The sequence below is a fragment of the Camelus ferus genome, chromosome 4 (assembly GCF_009834535.1).
Source record: "Camelus ferus isolate YT-003-E chromosome 4, BCGSAC_Cfer_1.0, whole genome shotgun sequence".
Taxonomy (NCBI): Eukaryota; Metazoa; Chordata; class Mammalia; order Artiodactyla; family Camelidae; genus Camelus; species Camelus ferus.
The window spans coordinates 5,768,401-5,781,493 of record NC_045699.1 but is presented as its reverse complement, the minus strand read 5'-3'; the positions used below and the strand labels follow the sequence as shown (position 1 = coordinate 5,781,493).

General features: G+C 39.5%; 1 long non-coding RNA gene across 5 annotated transcripts in view; it reads left to right on the top strand.

The window, feature by feature from the left end:
- The window catches only part of LOC116663028, a 63,133-nt gene that overhangs the window by 27,791 nt on the left and 22,249 nt on the right, over positions 1 to 13,093 (top strand). For 4 of the 5 annotated variants that reach the window (XR_004319040.1, XR_004319039.1, XR_004319038.1 and 1 more), the window contains exons 4-5: positions 7,699 to 7,786; positions 8,755 to 8,885. The exons of the other annotated variant lie outside the window; for it this stretch is intronic. This is a non-coding gene — a long non-coding RNA (uncharacterized LOC116663028). The remainder of the gene's footprint in view (positions 1 to 7,698; positions 7,787 to 8,754; positions 8,886 to 13,093) is intronic. 5 annotated transcript variants of the gene reach the window in all.

Sequence of the window (13,093 nt, the reverse complement as noted above, 5' to 3'; positions counted from 1 at the left end):
TTCTGGCATCCTTCTTATCACATCTGGAGCCACGGGAGTCTCTCCAAGCTCATACCCTCCTATGCCCACCCCTGCCCACTTCCTCTGGAAATTTTCGGAGAGGGAGTGCCTGGGCAGATAGCTGGTCTGGCAGACTGGGGCTCACGGAGCCCTATGTAAATACGCCTGTGTCATATGTCGACAAGATGCACTTGTCACCTGCTACTTCAGATTTTGAAGGTGATAGTGGAAACTCAGCGTTCATTGTGGAGGTCTGATCTGAAAGTTATGGGCCCTGCCCTCTGAGCAGCCCCGCTTCAGGACCAGGCTGAGAAATCACCTGGGAAAGAGATTTTGCTGCCAGATTCAGAGGACCTGGGTGAATCTCTTCTTAATGATCAGGCACAGATTCTGGGAAGCACTTTGGAATCACCTCTCTCAGCTGACACTCACAACATCTCCATCTGAGCGCACGTGTCCTGGCTGAATACGCACCTGTTGACAATCATGCCAATTGTGTTTATTGGCCCTCTTGTTTCTCTCTTGTATGGAAAGTGAAAACTCAAAATTATCCATGGGAAGAACAAGCCCGGAGAGTCATTTTGTGCTTAATATATTTGCATACCTTGACAGTAAGTAGCAAGGGAAAAACATTCCTCTGAACTGGTTCGAGTAGATGGGAGCCAGATAGATTTGGTGATTTAAAATTGAAATTCAAACACCAAGGGAGGAAATTTGCTTCAATTCTTAAGTAAAGTTGATATCGATGCTAAAAAAAATTGACTTCAAAGTGGTCCCTGCCAGTTCCACATTTCAGATATTATTTACTGTTGTGTTAGTTTCCTAGAACCCACTTCATCGGGGACAAACTGTTGCTAATAATTTATATATGATTTGCCACCTCTGTATATTAAAATAGAGTGAAATAACCGGTATTAACCTGGTTTTTACACGGCAGGCCAGAAATTTCTTTTCTTCTCACCATCTCGGGTCACTTAGGAGTGTGGTATTACCGTCTAAACATGAAACACCCTCAATCCCTGTATTTCTTTCTCTCTCTTTTGACTCATGGAACACTCAAGAGTTAAAAACAAGAAGTAGGTGTGTGAGGCAGACACTCACACAAGGAAGCAGAACTTCTGAGCTGTGTCTTGCACATTTAACAGATTTGCTCACACTGCTGTCTTTCATTGACTTTCATAGTATCTTGATGCTGTCACAAGCACGTAGTATTAAACTCACAGTGTTCCCAGTTGAGGAGTGCGTGTGAGGATACAGCAGATGGACGCCTGTAAGTTATTTTTAGCAACAATGATCTGCCCCACAGGTCACTGTGGACTTTCTTTCTGAAAGGTGAGCCTGGAGTATTTCACATCTTAGGGACATGTGACCACGTCCACATTAAAATAAATGTTTCTGCTCCCAAATAGAAAATGTTTAAAGGACGCAAGATTAGCACTTTTACATAACAGATGGGCAGCTGTGTATGTTCTCTGTCCCTTTCTTGCTCTCTTCTCCTTCGGGAACCCATGTAATGTGAATGTTAGTACACTTGATGTTGTCTCAGAAGTTTCTTAAACTGTCCTCATTTAAACAATTTTTTTTTCTTGTTTCTGGTCAGCCTGAGTGATCTCCACTACTCTGTCTTCCGGTTTACTGATCCATGCTTCTGTACCATTTAATCTGCTGTTGATTCCTTCTACTGTATTTTTTATTTCAGTGATTGTATTCTTCAACTCTGCTTGCTTCTTCTTTATATTTTCTAATTCTTTGTTAAAAAATCCTAACTTCTCACTTTTTTTTTTGCCTTCTCTCAGTATGATTTTTTTTTTAATTGCAGTACAGTCGGTTACAATGTGTCAATTTCTGGTCCCCATCATGCATATACACACATTTATTTGTTTTCATATTCTTTTTCATTAAAGGTTATTACAAGATATTGAACACAGTTCCCTGTGCTATATAGCAGAAACTTTTTTTTAGATCTATTTTTATATATAGTGGCTAACATTTGTAAATCTCTTAACTCCCAAATTTATCCCTTCCCAGCCCTTTCCCCAGTAACCATAGATTGTTTACTATGTCTGCAAGTCTGTTTCTGTTTTGTAGATGAGTTCAGAGTCCTTTTTTTTCCTTCTTTCTTTCTTTTTTTTTTTTTTTTTTTTTAGATTCCACATATGAGTGACAGCATATGGTATTTTTCTTTCTCTTTCTGGCTTACTTCACTTAGAATGATGATCTCCAGGTCCATCCATGTTGCTGCAACTGACATTCTTTTATTTTTTATGGCTGAGTAGTATCACTTTGCTTATTGATTCTTCTCTCGAGTTCACTGAGCATCTTTATGATCATTGCCCTGAACCCTTTATTGGATATATTGCTTGTCTCCATTTCACGTCTTGAAGAACTCCACAATTTCTTCTGCTGGGGTTTTATCTTGTTCCTTCATTTGGAACATGTTTCTCTGTCACCTCATTTTGCCTAATTGCTGTTTTTATTTCTATGTATTTGGTAGGTTGGTTATGTTTCTTGATCTTGGAGAAATAGCTCCATGTAGGAAGCATCCTGTGGGGCTCAGCAGTGCCCTCCCCTCTTGTTACCTGAACTATGTGCTCCGGGGGCCTCCTCTATGTGGGCTGAGTGGTTCCTTCTGTTGTGGTGGGCTGACTTCTGTGGGCACACTGGTAGGAGTGGCTGAGCAGAGCTAGTGTTAGCCTACTGGTGGGTGCGGCCATGGCCCAGGGGGTCCAGAGGCTGCTGTCTGTCCACTGATGGGTAAGGCTGTGTCTCAGGGCTAGTGCCAGCCTCTGGTGTGTAGAGCTTGTCTCCAGATGACTGAAGCTCCAGCCAACATCTTCACTGCAACCTCAGGGCAGACCCTGGGCCAGAACCACCAGCTACATTGTTCTTGAGTTCCTGACTCACAGTAACTATGTGAGGTAATAAGTGTATATTGTTGTTTAGAGTCACTGATTTTTGAGGTAATTTGTTATGCAGCATTAGGTAACTACTACACAGTCCAATGAAACTCAGTCAGGTTTGCCCCAACTTAGAGATAATTGTTTTTTTCCTGACTCTTCTCATTTTTATTTTCCTTATAGGTCAGCTCCTTCTGGACCGTGGTCCTTGGAGTGATTTTTCCTTAATAATTTACTGTGCTTCTTTCCCAGTCAGAGTCCTGTTGCCCAAAGTCTGCACTGACCCTGGTGATGAACCTAACTTCATTCCTCACAACCACCAGACCTCCAACTCTGTAGTCTCTGGAATATTCCCATGCACTCATTAAAAAAACCTCTTTTCTCCTTGTCTGGTTCCTCTCTTTCCTCACATCATGTTTTCCTTATATTCTCCTTTTTTTGTCATTGTTCTAACCATCTCTCTCTTTTCTCTTTTATAATTATATGATTTTCCAAATATAATCATTCCCTAAATGTGCCTCCTTTTTCATAATACTGGCGGCTTTGTATATGCTGTGACTTACAGTCCTCTATCCATTCATTCACTCATTATTCATTCCTTCAATAAATACATCTTGTGTTCCTACCATGTGCTGGGCATTATGTACGCCAAGTGCTGCTGATACTTCTACCTGGAACATCCTTGCCTTCAGAGGCCCTCTGCTCCACCTGAACTTCCACTTAATTGAATTAACTAACTTTTATTGTGTGCTCATTCAAGGTCAGACACCGTGCTAGACATGCCTTAAGCCTCAGCTCAAATTACCATCTCTTATGAGACTTCCTTTTTCCACCAGAGTTAATTGCTTCTTCCCACACTCTGTATTGGAAATTCGGTAATGTTTTGCTCGTTCATTTGTTTATTCACTCAGTCTTTCATCAGGTATTTGAGAATCTGCTATATACCTGGCACTGTATTAGAAGCTGGGGAAACCAAGGTGTGAGGTAAGTGCCAACAGTTATTGGTGCCTAATGCAAAGGAAATTATCAGGTGGAGCAGCTAATTGTGTACTGTAATTATTTCCCTTGGTCCCCGTGCTCTTCATAGATCTTGAGCTACCTGACGGCATAGGTTGCATCTTCTTGTTATCCCCAGTACTAACACAGCCTCTGGGACATGGAAGGAACTTCCTAAAGATCTGCTGTGTGTCTGAAGCCCACCACTATGCTATTTGACAATTGAGAACCAACTCGCATTGGATCATCATACAGTCATCCAATTAATGATCTCTCCAGGCCCACACATTTTGGCTTACGTCTTTTCTCAAAGTTGATTTCAAATAAAAGCTCACCTGCAACTCCGCTGCATTTCAGATGCTCTGCCTTGCTCAGACTGGTAACATGCCAAATCCGCTTACATTTCTAGGAGAAGGTTTGTAGATTGTGAGGGGTGGCTTGTGAACATTGGGTGCTTAGAGAGAGGTGAAGGAGGAGAATAAGCTGTTGGAAGATGAGATGAAAGCCAGATACAAGCTTGGTCTCCATCTTCATTTTTCTAGGGCCAGTCAGCCCTAATAAAAGCTCCTTAAGTTAGCTTTAGCCTGGGGTCTGAAAATAAATGAAACATCCTAGATGAACCAAAGACTGAAAACAAAAAAACAATTGAATAGCATTTAAAAATATGCCCCAAGAGCTGTGTAAAATATCGCAGTTGCTGACCTACTGATGTCAGCATTCTTGCCAACTTCAGATTTTTGTAGCTGGTAGGATACAGTCAAAGTTGATGAAACAATTTGCAGATTTTATACCTAACAATGAAAATGTACCTTTTGTTCCCTAGAAAATAGGACATACTCAGGGGAGTCTCATGAATTAGTTTTGGAGTGACACCAGGTTTTGTGGCTTGAAATCTACCTCCAGGTAGCCTGGTAGTTGGTGGGGTTTTTCTCTAGGCAGATTAATTCATTCTAGAAAATGAATTGATGAGATAAGAGTAAGCATGGAAATACTCCAGGGTTTGGAAGACTTGCATTCCAATGTGGATAGTAAGCTAATTTGTTTATCTTAATCCCATCTTTGTGTTGAACTGCATTTCAAAATAATGACGCGTTCCGGAATCTCAGAGCTCTCCATGGAAGGGTACAGGCAGAGTACAGTAGTTAGATTCCCTTAAATTCACTGCTGCTTTGCTAAAAAAAAACCAAAAAAATCATCTTGTAATAAATACACTATTATAGAAATTTCTTTTCTCACAGAGTCCCAGATGAAAGCATTGACTCATTTATTTTACCTAATTATATTTAAGAAAAAATAATTTTATCAACAAAATAATTACATTGATTATAATTCAGAAGTTATCTCTGAATTTTTTAATTCTATACCACTAAGTTAATTTACTTTACTAAAGTGGATAGCAACAGAAGAAATTTTATTTAAGCTAAATTGACCTTCTGATTACCCCTAATTTTGGATGATTCTTTTTTGGGGATAGTAGACTTAGGCACCCCTGAGAATGCCCCTTAAAGTGATGATACATTCTGAACTTCTTTTTTTCTCCTCTTTTCCCCTCTCTGGACAGATTTGTCTACCCATCTTGGAGGAATATTTTCTCTAATTTCAGTGCCTTTTCTCTCTTTTTTTGTCTGGAGAAATTCACTTAACTGTGCAGGAATCAGGTCAATGGCCATATTATCCATGAAAACTTAACCTACCTTCCTCCTTAATTCTGGCAGAACTACATTCCTCCTTATGTGAACATTTCTGACCCCTATTACTGTGTGTGTGCACAAATATTTTTAAATTAAATTAAGCTTTTAGCTTCGTGATAGCTTTAAATTCACATATAGTTGTAAGGGAGCTCTGTATACCATTTATCCCAGTCCCTTCTACCCCTGTGGTAACATCTTTCAAAACTATGTGCAATATCACAACCAGAATATGGACACTGATACAGTCAAAATACAGACAATTCCATCACCACAAGGGTCTCTCTTGTTGCTCTTTCATAACCACACCCCTTTCTCCCTGGGTGACTGTTAACCTGTTTTTTATTTATATAATTTTGTCATTTCAAGAATGTAAATGGACCAATACCTTTTGGGATTCGCTTTTTTTTTTCCACTCAGCATAATTCCCTGGAGACTAATCCAAGTTGTTGCATGTTGCATGTACCACTATTTCCTTTTTATTGCTGAGTAGTATTCTATGACATGGATGTAGCAACGTTTGTTTAACCATTCACACATTGGATATTACGTATAAAGGTACTATGAACATTTATGTTCAGATTTAAGAGTACAGTTGCTAGGTGATATGGTAGTGGCGTGATCAGTGTCATAAGAAACTACCAACCCGTTTTCTGGAGTGGCTGTACAATTTTACATTCCTATCAGAAATGTATGAATAATTCAGTTTCTCCACGTCCTTGCCAGCATTTTTTGTTCTCACTATTTTTTATTTTTGCCATGCTGATAAATGTGTAATGATATTTCACTGTGATTTTAATTTGTGTTTTTCCCCAATGGCTCATAATGTTGAACATCTTTTCAGGTGCATAATTGCCATCTGTGCATCTTTGTTGGCAAAATATATGTCCCTTTCCTTCTTTCTTTTTCTTTCTTTGTGCCAGGGATTGAACCTATGACCTCATGCATATGAGACGTGCACTCTACCACTAAGCTACACACTCCACCCCCTCCCCATTTTCTACTGGATTGTCTTTTTACTGTTGAGTTTTGAGACTTCTTTCTATGGTTTAGATACTAGTCTTTCATCAGATTTGTAGTTTGAAAATATTCTCTCCAAGTCTGTAGTCTTGTTGTCTTTTCATCTCTTCACATGGGCTGTCACAGAAAAAAAGTTTTAAACTTTGATGAGGTCCAGATAATCCATTTTTTTCTTTTATGTACTGTGCATTTGATGTCGAGTCTAAGAACTCTAACCTAGCTCCAGGTCCTAAAGATGTTCTGCATTTACCCAGAAGTTTCATAGCTTTACATTTTATAATTTCTTGATCCATTTTGGGTTCATTTTTGTGTCAGTTATGAGGTTGAAGTTGATGTCCACTTGCTTCAGCACTGTTTGTTGAAAAAGCTATCCTTCCTCCATTGAATTACTTCCATACCTTTGTCAAAAATCAGCTCAGAATATTTGTGTGGGCCTATTTCTGGGTTCTCTGTTTTGTTTCATTCATCTATGTGTTTATGCCTCTGCCAGTATCTCATGGTGTTACTGTAGCTGTGATAGTTAACCTCAGATGGAGTGATTCCACCCATTTTATTCTTCTTTCTCAAGATTATTTTATTTATTCTAGGGTCTGTGTCTTTCCATATAATTTTTACAATAAACTTGTCTATGTCTTTAAAAAAACTTGCAGAGATTTTGATAGAAACTACATTAATCCTATAGATCAATTCAGGGAGATATGACATCTTTACTATATAGAGCCTTCCAATTCATGAATACATTATGTTTCTCCTTTTATTTTGGTCTTCTTTGATTTATTTCATCAGCATTTTGTAATTTTCAGCATACAAATCCTGTATACGTTTTATTAAGCATATATGCAAGTATTTCATTTAACTGAGAGCAATTGTAAATGATACTGCACTTTAAATATCATTTTCCATATGTTAATTATTAGCAATATAGAAATATGACTAATATGACTCTTACATCTTGCAGCTTTGCTAAACTCACCAGTTCTAAGTGTTCTTTTGTTCTTTCAAAATTTTCTACATAGGTAATCATGTCAGCCGTCATTGGCACAGTTTATTTCTTCCTTTCCAATCTGTATGCCTTCCTTTCCATTTCCTTGTCTTAGAGCATTGGCTGGAACTTACAGCACCACACTGAATAAGAGGGGTGAGAACTGACGTCTTTGCCCTGTTCCTGATCTTAGACGGAGACTGGTATGTACTTCACTACTGAATATGTTAGCTGCAGCTTTTTGGTAGATGTTCTTTACCGAGTCATGGAAATTCCCTCTATTCTTAACTTGCTGAGAGTTTTTGTCATGAATAATATTGTTGGATTTTTTCAAACGCATTTTCTGCATCACTTGATATAATCCTGATTAGTTATTCTTTAGTCTGTTGTTTAATAGATTACATTGATTCACTTAAACATGTTGAATCAGCCTTGTGTACCTAGAATAAATCCCAGTTAGTCATGGTATAATTCTTTTTATTCATTACTGGATTTGATTTGCAAGTATCTTGTTGAGGACTTCCGTGTGTAAGTTCATGAGAGATGCGGGGACGTAGCTTTGTTTTTTGGGTGCCTTTGTATGTTTTGGTATTAAGCTAGTCTCACAAAATGAGTTCAAGAGTGTTCTCTCCTCCTCTATTTTCTGAAAGTGTTTGTGTAAATTGGTATTAATTCTTTAAATGTGTGGTAGAATTCTCCTGTGAAACCAGGACTGGCCAGGGGATATCCCTGCAGATCTTGAAGCCATTAAAAAATACTGAAAGAAGCAGACGATGTAAATATGGAGACAGAGATTGGAGTGATGTGTCCACAAGCTAAGAAACGCCAGAGTCTGCTGGCAAGCGCCAGAGTTCAGGAGAGGCCTGGGACAGACGCTCGCTCCAAGCCCCAAGAAGGAACCAACCCTCCTGACACCTTTGGGCTTCTGGCCTCCTGAACTCTGAGACAGTGGGTTTCTGTTGCAAACCACACAGTTTGTGGTAACTGGTTACAGCAGCCCTAGAAAACTAATATGTCAGTCTTACCAAAAGTTCATACATTTTATGGATTTTTTTCTTTTTGAGGAACCAGCTTTTGTTTCATTAGTTTTCCCTAACGCTTTTCTGATTTCAGTTTCATTGATTACCGCTCTTGTCTTTTTTACTTTCTTCCTTCTGCTGATTCTGTTTAGTTTGTGAGAAACTGTCTTCCGAAGTGGCCGTATTGAGTTCCCAGCAGCAATGAAGGAGAGTGCCTGTTGTTCCACATCCCCAGCGGCATCTGGCGTTGCCAGTGTTCTCTGCATTTTGGCTGTTTTAATAGGTACGTAGTAGTATCTCATTGCTTCAGTTTGCACTTCCCTTAAGACATTGATGTGGAACATTTTTCATATGCTTATTTGTCATCTGTTATCTTCAGTGAGGTGTCTGTTAAGGTCGTTGGCCCATTTAAAAAATTTGGTTGTTCATTTTCGTTGTTGTTGTTGAGTTTTAAGAGTTCTTTGTATATTTTGGATAACAGTCCTTTATCAGACACGTCTTTTGCAAATATTTTCTCCAAGTCTGTAGTTTATCTTTTCATTCTCTTGATCATGTCTTACGTAGAACAGAAGATTTAATTTTAGTGAAGTCTAGCTCATTAATCCTTTCATGGGTTGTGCTTTTGGTGCTCTATCTAAAAGGTCATTGCCAAACTCAAGATCATCTAGGTTTTCTCCTATGTTACCCCTAGGAGTTTTATAGTTTCGTATTTTAAATTTAGGTCTACAATCCATTTTGAATTAATCTTTGTCAAGGGCATACGATCTGTGTCTAGATTCTTTTTGTTTTTTTTGCGTGTGGATGTCCAATTTTTCCAACACTGCTTGTTGAAAAGATTATCTTTTTTCCATTATAATACCTTTGCTCCTTTGTCAGGGGCTAGTTGACTATATTTATTTGGGATTATTTCTGGGCTCTCTTTTCTGTTCCCTTGGTATATTTATCTTCTTTCACCAATACCACACTGTCCTGACTACGTAGCTTCATAGTAAGTCCTGAAAGTTGAGTATTGTCAGTCCTCCAACTTTGTTCTTCAATATTATGTTGGTTCTTCTGGGTCTTTTTCCTCTCCATATAAATTTTAGAATTAGTTTGTTGATACCAGCAAAATAATTTGGTTTCTTACAAAACTAAACATACTTCTACATAAAACCAGCTTCTCACAAAACTTAACATACTTTTACATAAAATCCAGTGATTGTGTTTACTCAAAGGAGTTGAAAAACTTATCTCCCTGCAAAAACCTGCACACAGATGCTTATAGAAGCTTTATTCATAATTGCCAAAACTTGGAAGCAACTAAGATGCCCTTCAGTGGATGAATGAATAAATAACTGTGGTACATCCAGACAAAAGGACAGGGAGAATACATGGTTAAAAAGAAATGAGCCACCAAGACATGAAAAGACATAAAGAATCCTTTTTTTTTTTTGCTCGATCTTTTGTCACTTTATCATTAACACATAGAGAATCCTTTAGTGCGTATTACTAAGTGAAAAGAAGCCACTCTGAAAAGGCTACATAATGTATGATTCCAACTGTATGACATTCTGAAAAAGTGAAAACATTGGAGAAAGTAAAAAGATACGTGGTTGCTGGGGAAGGAGGGGTGAATGCATGGAGCACAGAGGAATTTTAGGGCAGTGAAATTACTTGGTATGATACTATAATGGTGGATACATGTCATTATACGTTTATCCAAAACCATAGCGTGTACACCATCAGGCGTGAACCATAATGTAAGCTGTGCCCTTTGGGTGATAATGATGTGCCAGTGTAGGTTCAGCAGTTGTAACAAACACCCCACTCTGGTGAGGGATATTGACCACGGGGGAGGCTATGCATGTGGGGTGGCGGGGAGCAGAGGATATATGGGCTTTCCCAGTACCTTCCTCTCAATTTTGCTGGGAATCTAAAACTGCTGTTAAAAAAAAAAAAAGTCAAAAAATAGTTGCTAGAGTCACCTTTCAAGATTTTTATAAGTTAAATGATATAATATATCAAAAGTACTTTGCTCTGCACTTGGCATATGAGAAACCCTCAATAACTGGTAGCCAGTAAAGATAAATAACATGATAAGGCAGATGACAGCACAAGTACATGGCAGCTGGGTAATGCAAAACACAACAGGAAGGGTCGCAGGAAGTAGTGAGGAGAGGCTTCGTGGGGGAAGTGGGCCTCCTCTGGCAATGCTAAGGCAAGCCTCAAGGTGGAGGTGGTTACAGCGTTCTAAACAGACAAGAGCTAATGTGCTGCGGTGAGGAGTCGGCCATGTGCCCGGCAGGCTAGAAAAACAAAAAGATTATCTGGAGGATCCAAGAGGTCTTGTATAGAAGTCATAGCAATGTCTTGAGAATCACTCCCTTATGAAGTCCCTAAAAATTCTGAATTATTTTTTTGTCTTTTTAAATGTATAGCTGAATTTTCAAAAAATAAGGGAAATCTTTAAATTCTAAAACATCTAAAAAGATGGATGCAGGCAAGTAATGAGCACTGAAGCCAGCTGCTACTCTGTGAGCAGTGTCAGCCCCTGACTGCCTGGAGCATTGCTTTTAAAGGGCTGCCCAAGGGTGATGAGGACAAGGGAGGTCTCATCAGAGACCAGGTAAACCTGAAACTACTTCAGTGGGTTACCTGTACAAAAAAAATCTAACCCCCTAAAGGGACATGAGAAAAAAATTTGTCCTCTTTTGGTTTTAGCTCAGGGGTAAAAACATCCCTAAGAATTCAGAACCACAGCTCCTTATGGAGGAGTGTGACCTAAATTCACACTGCCCATATGTTTTGATCAACCTTGAACCAAGAATTTAGTTCAAGAGAACCAAGGTTAATAGGGCCTGAGATACATGGCTTATGCAAACTAAAATCCTGTCTGGAGGAATGTTCCTTTAACCAGGCTTCAAAGAATTTCTTTGGAGAAAATTATAAAGAACATGAGTCAATTTTTTTTTTTCCAAATCAGAGAAGATGTGAGAAAACTAGGTACTATGAGGAAGAATCAGCAAAACAACAAATGGTAGAATAAAATCAGCAAAGACACCAAACATTAGTGTGATCACACACAGAATGTAAAATTATTATGTTGAATGTATTTAAAGAAATAAAAAAGGCTGTTAAAAGTACAAGTAAGGAAGAAGAGACTTCAAAATGACCAGGCAGGTTTAAAGAGGGAATTGATAACGAAATGAGCCTGCAAAGCAGACAGTGACATCCCTGTGGGGAGCCGCAAATGCCAGTTGAGGAACGTGAGACTTCGTGTGTAGACACAAGGGAACCACTGAAATCTTCAAACAGTGAGATGGACATATGTTAAATGGAGTTTAACTAGGGCTGATCTGGTAGCTGCCTGCGGAAGGGATTAGAGGGGAGAAGATGCCATAAAGATCAGTTGAATTCCACGGCAGGAGAGCCAGCGTGTTCTCCTGAGAAAGATGAGAATGAAGAGAATCTGTGGAAGTGGGGAAGACATGGCGATGGAGAAACGGACAGTATTTGGTGCCTGGTTGTTGAGAGAGTGGGGAGGATTCCAGCCTAAGCCTTAGAGCCTCTCAGTGGCATCTTGTAGTCCCTCCTCCTAGAACCTCCCCCAAGTCCACATCCCTGGGTTCATCCTCAGCTTCCACTTGGTCCTCACGACCTGGACATGAGCAGTGTGTGAGCAGAGGGGAGCATGTGACCCTTCCTGAGGCGTCAGGACGCGGTAAGCCTCCTACTAACCAAACCCACGTGGACCTGACACAACTCTGCTGACACTGGGTAATGATAATTGTGCATCAGATACTACAGAGCCCTTTCATACACCCTGACTCACTTTATCCTTGAAGCGATCCTTGAAGTGGGTTGACGAGACCTTATTACTTACCACTATTTTATGAGTTTATGAGCTGAGGCTCAGCGGTAGGAGGGAATGTTCCCCCAAAATCCCATAAGTTGTTCTGTGGTGAAGCCAGCACTAGATTCTCCCAGGCTAGAACTCTTTTAATTCTTCCACATCTTGGATGGGGCGATCTCAAGATGGAACCTACTGGGTTTTGTTATGTCCCATTGTGTTTGGGTCCTCGCATTGATGCAGGGCATAAAAAGAAGAGAAGTTGCTGGAAACTTCAGTCCTAACTAGTTCACAGCTATAAAGAGGAAACTGTCATGCAATGCATTTTGCAGTTTCTCTGATGCTTTTGATCATAAGCTAGTAGAATATTGGGGAGGGGGCTCCAGTGTGGGGCAAGGGTTGAAAGAGAGGAATGGAGTTGCTTAGAGAGATACAGTTGTAAAGGGGGATAGCAGCTGAGTTTCTGACACTAAATTTTTTGGTGCCCTATGGTGTTAATTAGACATTTCTTTTCAACCTGATTGACAGTGCATTTTAATGAAGAAATAACAGAGCCCAGCAGAGCCTGGCAGTATGCTCTTTTCTTAGAATTTACAAGCTGGACTTCCCTTGGCAACCTACATCTGGTTTACTCTGCTAGTAAGTCTGTCAGTAGAACAATG